Source organism: Lissotriton vulgaris, chromosome 9 (assembly GCF_964263255.1).
Source record: "Lissotriton vulgaris chromosome 9, aLisVul1.2, whole genome shotgun sequence".
NCBI lineage: Eukaryota > Metazoa > Chordata > Amphibia > Caudata > Salamandridae > Lissotriton > Lissotriton vulgaris.
This window is the reverse complement of record NC_141697.1, coordinates 152,499,263-152,510,471: the sequence shown is the minus strand read 5'-3', so window position 1 is coordinate 152,510,471 and position 11,209 is coordinate 152,499,263. Positions and strand designations below refer to the sequence as shown.

Here is an 11,209-nt window from a genome sequence, read left to right as displayed (position 1 = left end):
CTGGAAGGAAGACAAAAAGATTATACTACATTTGGAACAAGAAATATTATTGAAGCAACAATAAAGGTTGGGTGAGCAGGGGTTTAAAGACACTACTGGTGCCAGAAGTATCTCGTAGGAAAAAGGGGCCATGTCATTTATATATACTAGGCACTACCGGTCTGCCCTCCTCACAATTTCTAACAGGCAGCAGTTAACAGGGCAATTAATGTGTTGTGGCAGACGGGTCAGGCTGTGCCGCTGAAGCATTAGGTATTACATCTTTTTCTCACTTTTGGGAACAGCTGTCGGTTAGTTTCCTGGCCCTATAAAGCGGCTCTACCTCAGACCCAGACAGACTTAACACAGCTTGAACGGGGATGGGAAACTGCAATAATCTGTGACTTACACAATAAGGAATGAACCAGAATGCTCAAGCGTGTCCATACTTCATCACGCAATACCAGATTCTGTTACACCCAGCTCAACTTTCTCCATATGTCATATCTCACCCCACACCAGCTCAACATGATACACAGCACTGCTGACAAAGAGTGCCCCAGATGAAAAACTAGATATTCACATGACCTGGTATTCCAAGGGGATCACACATTACTGGGGGGTGGGGACAGCAGACTTAGAGCGCACACTAGACTGGGCAGATGGAACAATGTATTTATATCCAGCTGCAAAAACAATAGGCATGGGTGCTAGATTCTTGAGCTTGGCTCTGGTTTTGGCCAGACGGGCCCTTACCATGCACTAGAAGACATCCTCACTGTAGGAGTAACAGAGAGTTCGCGCACTGGGCACTAGTGGAGAAACTTACACAAAGGGAGGAGGAAAGAAGAGGTCTGCTAAACCGTCTGATCGAGGAGAACTGGGCCATTATGGTATCTTTTGTGAGGTTGGAGGAAGAAGAACTGTAGCTCCCCCTGCTCACAGACCAGGGCTCAGACAGACCTGGAAGGAGGAGGTTGAAGGAGCACTGTTGCCCAGCCCCCATGTGCCACACAAATGAGCACCAACACAGGTATGGTGGGAAGGGGGGAAATTGTTATATTTCATATTGGTACCCTAATATAGGTCCAGGGAACAAAATACTCTTTCCTACATCATCTCCCATATGAACGAGCCTTATAAGGACAGAGCTCCTAATAAGGACAGAACGCCTTATAAGGACAGAACGCCTTATAAGGACAGAAAGCCTTATAAGGACAAAACGCCTTTTATGGACTAAACCTTTCACCTAGTTCCATACAGAGAGGGTTTTTCACAATCAATATTGCTAAGACGTCATCCTTAGCACATATGAATAATTTATGAGAACACTACCCAGGGGGGATACTTCACCTCTCCTATCTATGCACAAGGTTTAATCCCATAAGTCATTCTCATACTAAACAATGGCTAAAACATGCACAAAGACTGTATAAATACAGCACCTCTTGCTATCAGTACTGGGGAAGGAACCAAGACTTCAAGGCTGACACACTGACAAGAGTCGCTGAGACTTCTGCATGCAGTTGCCCCAGCTGACAGTGGCCAGAACATCCCTTGTGGGGTGTCCTACTCGAGACCAGGACGAGGTCCCACACTCTCATTATTCAGGTAATGGGGTTTGACTAAATCCTAGCGGGATTCTTGGCTACTAGGCTTATTAGCTCTTTCGCACCTACTCACATGCTAGGTACACTTAGGTACAGCTAGATAGGCATCTTAGGAGTGTGTGCTTTATTTTACTAATGCATTTTATATTCATGTATATGTTCATGATTATTGCAAAGTGGTAGAACTGTACTATTCCTTTTTATTCACTGTACTGCTGATCCTATATCACTGCTACAGTGTAACAGTTGTAGCAGCGCATATATTTTACACTAGAAGAACAACAGTGCAATAAATTCTTATTGTAAACACGCTCAACTGTTTCTTTTGTGGATCCCTCTGAGACAAAATGAACAAGCACGAGTGACTGTGGGAAAAGTGATATATTGTTTCCACGAGTCTGAGGAATCAGGGTTGTTATGTTCTGAGGTTGCCACAAACTAATCTCTCTGATAAAAGGAGATTCTAGTGGCACTGTGAGCTAGCTAATGCAAACAAGGCCAACATACGCGGTGGGGGTGCACAGAGTCAGTCTACCACTCAACCCACAGTGTATGTTGTCCAAAAGCTCAGGTCCTGCAGGGGTACTATAGGAACTACACTACAAAATAGGTGACCCTGGACAAATGCCTATAGTTATGTTATAGTTATCTGTTGTCACACTTTCGTCAAGGCGGACCTTCTTCCAGTATATCTACTCGTCTATTCCCGCGGAGAAATGTCCCCGGGAAAAGACGAGTAGGTACATTGGAAAAGGGTCCGACCAGACGAAAGTGTGATAATAGGCCACTCTATACCCGGAGGGACCATGATGAAACATTATAAAATCATAGATAGAAGCAGTAGAAGGACACCAAATAGTTGGTAATATAGTATGTATTAATGTTTGGCACATTGCATGGCATGCAAATAGCGTGTTCCTAATAAGGAACCTATAGGAGTGGTGTGAGAAGTTGGCCCGATATGCAACGTTCGCTATTCTAGCGACCGCTATGTATCGTTCCAACGACCCTTATGGTGTTTGGTTGTAAGTCAACCTATAGACCAGCTATCCTAGTAGCGTGGATACGAGCAGTCTAAGGCTAAAGACTCGAGAGGGCGTGTTAAGCCAGCTGTTTACCACACATGTACCCCTTGAACACCAAGTGAAAGGACACCACACAAGTGTTATGAAAATAAACAGGATATTTATTAAGAATCACAACAGCCCTGTACTCTTTATGAGGACAGGGTACTAAGCACAAACCAAATCTCTTGGGAAAATACTTCAAGTGCACAATTAAAACAAGTGTCCGAGGACACGGAAAGTTTAAGGTCTCGGGCGGACCCGATAAGGCAAGTCGGAAGCGAGAGACTCGGGACCCTAGAGTGAAGAGGCTATGCAGGCACCGAAATGCCGAGTTACCTAGCCACGAGGGCTGCGGCTGCACAAGTCTTACAGGCGTCGGGGTTTTCGCTGACGAGCCAGGAGCCGGAAGAAAAGGAGTTGCTGGCCGGCGACCAGTGATGAATAGTTCGTAGAGATCCAAGCCTGGATCAGAGATCGTTGATACCTGAAAGCAGAGGGGACCAAGTTCGTACTACTAGCCAGTAGTCAGAGGGTACCAGGAGGGCACCGGTTGGCCGTCACCTCGACTAGGTGAGTGGGCGACGCTAGGCTCTGCAGTCTCACGGACCAGGAGGCGTTGTCGGCGACCACGGTGGAGGTGCGAGCTGTCCCACGAAGGATGATGCTGTCGGCGTCGTTGGGCCCAGGATGGGGCAACAAGCCTTGGCAAATCTCAGGGCCACGTGGTGGGCCTAAGATGGCGTCTTGAGTGGACCAGGAAGGTCCGGGGTGCTTCCCGCAAGGATGGAAGCAAGGGCCAGTCTGGAGCAACCAGACCCGCAGTGTTGATTGTCGGATGTCGTCACAGAAGGACACAAGCCAGCGGCGAGTGACCAGACAACGTGCTGAGCAGCGAGCAGAAGGGCCCCACGCAGATCGTGGAGATGCTGGGAGACTGCACTTCGGTGCTAGAGCGGCTCAGGGTCGGGGCTTCTCGAACCCCAGAGCACTCACCAGGGAATCGCTTCGATGGTCGTGCTGGTTTAAGAGCGTGCAGGTTCTGATGATGGCCGGTCCCTCGAGGTCTCGTCGCACCCACAGATCACAGCTGAGCTGATGACGTGGGTAGAGGTCAGAGGTGCCAGGGAAGCCGGTTCTCGTCGAGCTGGGCCGTCGGATCCTTGAGGAAGGACTTGCAGCAAACCGCAGAGCTCTTAGATGGTGCCCGCTGATGCAGGGTGACTACTCCTTAGTCACAAGGGAGAAATCTTGAGAAGAGTCTTGAGTGTCCTTTCGTAGAAAGTAGTTCTTGATTCAAAGATGATCTGATTTGGAAGGGTCCCCGCTCCGGCCTTTATTCTAAAGAAAGGGGTGGGTACATGACTAGGTCCGGCCCTAAGGGTGGGACCAGGAAGGGGGGTAGTTACACCCCTCTCCCCTGCCGGACTTTCCCCAGGCCAGGGCTGGCGCCCCTGGAACTGGTTCTGACCGGCAGATGCGTAGTGAGCACCGGGGTGCCACTCCGCAGTCACCTTCTCGCAAAAGCCCTACCTACCCAGAATACACAAACCCTGTCTGGGACGGTGCGAACACCGCCTTCGACAGGAAACCCTTTGTCCATGCTCCCCTCACTGGAAGGACTCCCAGCAGCAGGAGGTCAGACTCGTGTCTGTGGTGGCAGCATCCATTTTGTGGAGCTGAGGCTTTAGTTAACTTTAACCGGGGTTCACAGTTACGTACATGTCGTGTCCCTCTAGAAGGGCGGAATGCTAACCTCGTCGCCAGAATTGGTGAGGGGGCAGCATCCCGATTCGTATGACACCTTACTCGACATGCCTTGATAACGCGACACCGGAGTTACCGATATGGTACGCGTTATCATGGAACAGCCATTGGGTCTTGGTTCCGCAAGCTGCAACCGGGCTCGGCTCGGGCCAGAACACAGTTCACACGAGCCCATGCACTCTGCCTTCAGGATTGTCAAGGCCTGCCATAGGAGTGACTGATAGGAACTCGGGTGTCCATTGTATGGTTAGATATAGGGCTACTACATCTATAGCAAAGTGTGATTACACGACTTTGCCCCAGCTGTCATGCAGCCAGTTGTGTCAAATTTAGGAGGCCAGCCAGGGGTGGCATAATACATGCTGCAGCCCCTGGCGGCCCTGGGTACACCTATGCCCTGCGTTACGGGGTCTGATAAGGGGGCCCAGTACCAATTGGTAAATGCACCTAGGGTACATATCGTAATTTAGAAAGAGAACAGCCAGGCTGTGGGTCTGATTGGCAGGCCCACAGCCAGAGAAAGTCGTAAACCAGTGAAACAAAAGCGAAAAATCTGGGTGATCATAGGATTGCAGACCCTACTCTCCTACATGACCCCCCCCCCCAAACGTCGGAACAATAAGCTAACCTTGACCAGGTGAGTCTTCTTGTTCTAAGTGGAAATATCTGGAGAGCCCATCGGCATTGCCATGATCAGTACCAGGTCTATGTTCCACTGTAAAGTCCATCCCCTGTAGGGAAATGGACCACCTAAGCAGTTTGGGGTTTTCACCCTTCATCTGATTTAGCCACAAGAGGGGCTTATGGTCGGTCTGAATCTTGAAGTGAGTGCCAAACAAGTATGGCCTCAGCTTCTTCAGGGCCCAAACCACAGCAAAGGCCTCCCTCTCAATAGCTGACCAATTCTTCTCTCTAGGGGTCAGCCTGCTGCTTATAAAAGCAATGGGCTGGTCTTGACCATCAAAATTCAGTTGAGAAAGAACAGCTCCCACACCCAACTCAGAAGCATCTGTTTGGACAATGAATGGCTTGGAGTAGTCCGGACTCTCAAGGATAGGCGCCGTGCACATGGCCTGCTTTAGGTCATCGAATGCTTTTTGACAGCTCGCTGTCCACTGAACCTTTTTTGGCATTTTCTTGCTTGTCAGTTCGTTTAATGGTGTCACGATGGAACCATAGTTCCTGACAAACTTCCGGTAGTATCCAGTCAGGCCCAAGAAAGCTCGAACCTGAGTCTGGGTGGTTGGAGGAGCCCAGTCCCTGATTGACTGTATTTTGCTCTCCAGTGGCTGAACCTGGCCTCCACCTACAAGGTGGCCCAGGTATACAACCTGTGTCTGCCCTATCTGGCACTTGGTGGCCTTGATAGTGAGGCCTGCTGCTTGCAGAGCCTCTAACGCTTTCCGCAGGTGGACCAGGTGATCCTCCCAGGTGGAGCTAAAGACAGCAATATCGTCAAGATACGCCGCACAGAAGTCATCCAGCCCAGTAAGGACTTGATTCACCAACCTTTGGAAGGTGGCAGGTGCATTTTTCAGACCAAAGGGCATTACCACGAACTGATAATGCCCACCAGGGGTTGAAAATGCGGTTTTAGGCTTGGCGTCCTCAGCTAACCTGATTTGCCAATACCCAGCTGTCAGGTCAAACGTACTTAAGTAGTTGGCCGAAGCCAATCTATCGATAAGCTCGTCTGCCCTTGGTATTGGGTGGGCATCAGTCTTAGTGACTGCATTGAGACCCCTGTAGTCTACGCAAAACCTCATCTCTCTCTTACCACCCGGGGTGTGAGGTTTCGGCACTAGAACTACGGGACTAGCCCAAGGGCTATCCGAGGGTTCAATGACTCCCAGCTCCAACATTTTCTGCACTTCACTCTTGATGCAGTCTCTAACGTGATCAGGCTGCCGGTAGATTTTACTCTTAACGGGCAAGCTGTCACCAGTGTCAACCTCATGGGTGCACCACTCGGTCTGGCTGGGTGTTAGAGAAAACATATGTCTGAAAGACTGAAGAACCTGTTTACAGTCTCTCTGTTGATGTTCGGAGAGGCTGCCACAAAAGACAACACCATCTACCGATCCATCGTCAGGATTCTGAGTGAGCAGGTCGGGGAGAGGGTCACTCTCCTCCTCCTGTCCCTCATCTAGGGCCATGAGCAAACTCATGTCCTTCCTGTCGACATATGCCTTGAGCCTGTTAACATGAAGCACCCTGTGGGGGCTCCGGGGAGTTCCCAGGTCGACCAGGTAGGTGACCTCTCCCTTTTTCTCCAGGATGGTGTAGGGCCCGGACCATTTGTCCTTGAGTGCTGCTGGGGCCACTGGCTCCAACACCCACACCTTCTGTCCGGGCTGGTAAACAGTCAAGACAGCCTTTTGGTCATGCCAAGCTTTCTGGAGTTCTTGGCTGGCCTTAAGGTTTTCAGATGCCTTCTCCATGTATTCAGCCATCCGCGAGCGGAGGCCAAGCACATAGTCCACTATGTTGGCTGCAGGCTTTTTGAGAGGTCTCTCCCATCCTTCCTTCACCAAACACAGGGGTCCTCTTACAGGATGCCCGTACAAAAGTTCAAAAGGGCTGTAGCCAACCCCCTTCTGTGGGACTTCTCTGTAGGCGAACAAGAGGCAGGGGATCAGGACGTCCCATCTACGCCGAAGCTTATCAGGTAGTCCATGAATCATCCCTTTAAGGGTCCTATTGAATCTCTCAACAAGCCCATTGCATTGTGGATGATAGGGTGTAGTGAACTTGTAGTTGACACCACATTCCTTCCACATAGCAGTTAAGTAGCTCGACATGAAGTTTGCACCTCTGTCGGAGACGACCTCCTTAGGGAAGCCCACTCTGGAGAATACTCCAACTAGGGCTCTTGCCACAACAGGTGCTGTAGTGGTCCTAAGGGGAATAGCTTCAGGATACCTGGTGGCATGATCCACTACCACCAGTATAAACTTGTGCCCTGATGCTGTCGGTGGTTCCATGGGACCGACGATGTCGATCCCCACCCGTTCAAAGGGCACCCCCACCACAGGCATTGGTATAAGGGGGGCCTTTGTCGTGCCACCTGACTTACCACTGGCTTGGCAAGTGACACAGGAGCGGCAAAACTCCTTGGTATCTTCGTTCATATGAGGCCAGTGAAAGTGTGAGACAAGCCTGTCCCACGTTTTCGTCTGGCCTAAGTGACCTGCTAAGGGAATCTCGTGGGCCAAGGTAAGTAGGAAACCACGCTGAGACAAGGGTACAACCAGCCTCCTGGTCATGCCAGGCTTGGGGTCTCTTGACTCAGTGTACAGGAGTCCGTCTTCCCAGTATACCTTGTGGGTACCTGAGGCGTTCCCAGCAGCCTCAGCAGCAGCCTGCTGTCTGAGGGGTTCAAGAGAAGGGCAGTCTAACTGGTCCTTCCCCAGGTCCTCCCTTGAGGGTCCCCCTGAACCCAAGAATTCAACTTGATCAAGTTCGAACTCCCTAGGCTCAGTTTCCCTCAATTCTTGTAGGTCAGCCTCCTCTGAGACTTGATCCACGACCTGGGGTAAGGGGGAAGGCGCAGCCTTCACCCTACTGCTCTTTTTCTTGGGAGGTGTCTGGTCCATTGTTCCAGGATCCAGCACCTGTTCAGTGGGGCATTTCTTGACCTGTGACCTAGTCACAGCGAACACATGTGCTGGCAAACCTAACATTTCCATGTGAGTCCGGTGCTCCACTTCTGACCATTGTGATGACTCCAAATCATTGCCCAACAAACAATCCACTGGGAGGTCTGGACTAACTACAACCTTCTTTTGGCCAGTTACCCCTCCCCAGGAGAAAGCTACAATTGCCATACTGTGATTGGTAGTGACATTGCTTGCATTGGTCACCAGGAATTCTGTACCTGGCATGATCTGTCCAGGGTCCACAAAGTTAGGCGTCACCATGGTGACGCTGGCACAAGTGTCCCTATAGGCCTGAGCCATCTTTCCATTTATGAAAGGCGTCTGTCTGTATTTGCCCAGGGTATTGGGACTTACGTCAGGGGACACGTCCGCGTCCCCTGTACTGACAAGGACAGCCTGAGTGAGTGTGCCAACTAAGTTGTCACGCCCCTCAGAACCCAGGGTTAACCCTACTAAACCCTTGGGAGGCGCACTACCACTGCTGACTGTACTAGGGGGCACAGGTGCCTTAGGGGCTGCAGTGGCAGGAGTCTGCCCTCCTCCTTTCTTGGTGCACTCACTAAACCAGTGAGATTTACTTTTACAGTACTGGCACCATCTTTTGGATTGGCTTTCTTTCTTCTTTTGGGGAGCCTGACCCCCACCCTCTTTGGGTTGTTGGGGACCTGTCGAAGACTTCTGGTCATTTTGTTCCCCCTTAGAATCTTTACCCTTCTGGTCTGCTTTCTTCTGACCACCTTGATTCTGGCCCTGGTTCTGTTTAACTCTCGTACGAACCCATCTGTCTGCCTTCTTTCCCAATTCTTGGGGAGAGGTCAGATCCGAGTCGACAAGATGCTGATGCAACAACTGGTTCTGACAATTGTTTAAAATTTGTTCTCTCATCATCAAATTATACAATCCTTTGTAATCAGTAACCTTACTGCCCAGCAACCAGCCCTCAAAAGCCTTAGTGGCACAATCGACAAAGTCAGACCAGTCTTGAGACTGCGTTTTCTGGGTATCCCTGAACAGCACCCTGTACTGCTCAGTGGTTAGGCCGAACCCTTCAACGAGTGTATTTTTCAAGACTTGGTAATCGTTCGCATCCTCCACCCTTGTGGTGAGGAGCTTGTCTCTTCCTTTACCTTCAAAGGAGAGCCACAAGATAGCTGCCCACTGACTCTGGGGAACACCTTGCACAGTGCAGGCCCTCTCCAAAGCAGTAATCCATTTGTGGATGTCGTCCCCTTGTTTAAAGGGGGGCACTATCTTACCAAGGTGTTTCGTATCGAAACTCTTTTCCCTATTGCTAGGTACATTGCTGCCACCAGTGGGGACTACCCCACTTAACTGTTGCTCTCTCGCAAAGGCAAGCTTTTCTTTGGCCAGGGCAAGTTCTTCCCTTTCGATCCTCAGATTAGCTGCCCTTTCCTTAGCTTCGTACACTCTCCGCTGAGGGGACGTCATCCCTCTCTGAGAAGAGTTGCGAGAGCCATTGGTTTGAAGGGATCTGCCAGAGTCTCTTGACAGAGATCGGGCTCGTCCATTCCCAATGTTAAGCTGACCTGATAGTGGCCCCAGGGGTCCCCCAGTACCGCTATCATGTTTGCTTAAGTTGGACCTGCTTAGTCTGACGACTTCTACCTGTCCCTTATCTACCTCATCCCCAGAGGGATCCCCATCCTCCTCCTCATTCTCATTCTCGGTTGAGAGGAGGATTAGGTCAGGGTCACCTCTGGTTCCCTCGAGGGGAGGCATGTCTCCTTCTGGATTAGAATGGCTAAGAAGCTTCTCAGCCTTTCTGGCATCATAAGTCTCGAGGAGACCAATCAGAAAGGAGGTGGTGGGGTTAGCCCCTTGCTTAATCTTCCTAGAGGTACATACTTGTCGTAACTCATGGAAGTTAAGCGCAGTATATCTTGAAGGGATGACCTGTGGAGGGTCAACTGACACAAGGGGAGACTCAGAGTTTCCTCCTTTGTCCGACATACTGCTTCTAGTGTGGTGTAAGTGATGCACCTACCTACACTATGTGTTTACCTACTGTTCCCTTGCTAAGAGTTGCAGCCAAGGTGTGCTAGGCCTTGAGGAGCTGCAACAGCTGGTTCAGTAGAACTCAGAGTATTCTAAGCTTTGGTTATATGTACTAACAGTACTTATGCGATCTTTCAACAAGATATTCTTAGGATACGTGTGGTAAAACAACAGCAAGCTCAAATCCCAACCGCTGCTCACCAATGTGAGAAGTTGGCCCGATATGCAACGTTCGCTATTCTAGCGACCGCTATGTATCGTTCCAACGACCCTTATGGTGTTTGGTTGTAAGTCAACCTATAGACCAGCTATCCTAGTAGCGTGGATACGAGCAGTCTAAGGCTAAAGACTCGAGAGGGCGTGTTAAGCCAGCTGTTTACCACACATGTACCCCTTGAACACCAAGTGAAAGGACACCACACAAGTGTTATGAAAATAAACAGGATATTTATTAAGAATCACAACAGCCCTGTACTCTTTATGAGGACAGGGTACTAAGCACAAACCAAATCTCTTGGGAAAATACTTCAAGTGCACAATTAAAACAAGTGTCCGAGGACACGGAAAGTTTAAGGTCTCGGGCGGACCCGATAAGGCAAGTCGGAAGCGAGAGACTCGGGACCCTAGAGTGAAGAGGCTATGCAGGCACCGAAATGCCGAGTTACCTAGCCACGAGGGCTGCGGCTGCACAAGTCTTACAGGCGTCGGGGTTTTCGCTGACGAGCCAGGAGCCGGAAGAAAAGGAGTTGCTGGCCGGCGACCAGTGATGAATAGTTCGTAGAGATCCAAGCCTGGATCAGAGATCGTTGATACCTGAAAGCAGAGGGGACCAAGTTCGTACTACTAGCCAGTAGTCAGAGGGTACCAGGAGGGCACCGGTTGGCCGTCACCTCGACTAGGTGAGTGGGCGACGCTAGGCTCTGCAGTCTCACGGACCAGGAGGCGTTGTCGGCGACCACGGTGGAGGTGCGAGCTGTCCCACGAAGGATGATGCTGTCGGCGTCGTTGGGCCCAGGATGGGGCAACAAGCCTTGGCAAATCTCAGGGCCACGTGGTGGGCCTAAGATGGCGTCTTGAGTGGACCAGGAAGGTCCGGGGTGCTTCCCGCAAGGAT

The 11,209-nt window shown here is 50.5% G+C and overlaps 1 protein-coding gene across 1 annotated transcript in view; it reads right to left on the bottom strand.

Annotated features, from left to right (window-relative positions):
• The window catches only part of LOC147689766 (acyl-coenzyme A thioesterase 1-like), a 76,810-nt gene that overhangs the window by 9,061 nt on the left and 56,540 nt on the right, over positions 1-11,209 (bottom strand). The gene's annotated exons all lie outside the window — the stretch shown is intronic.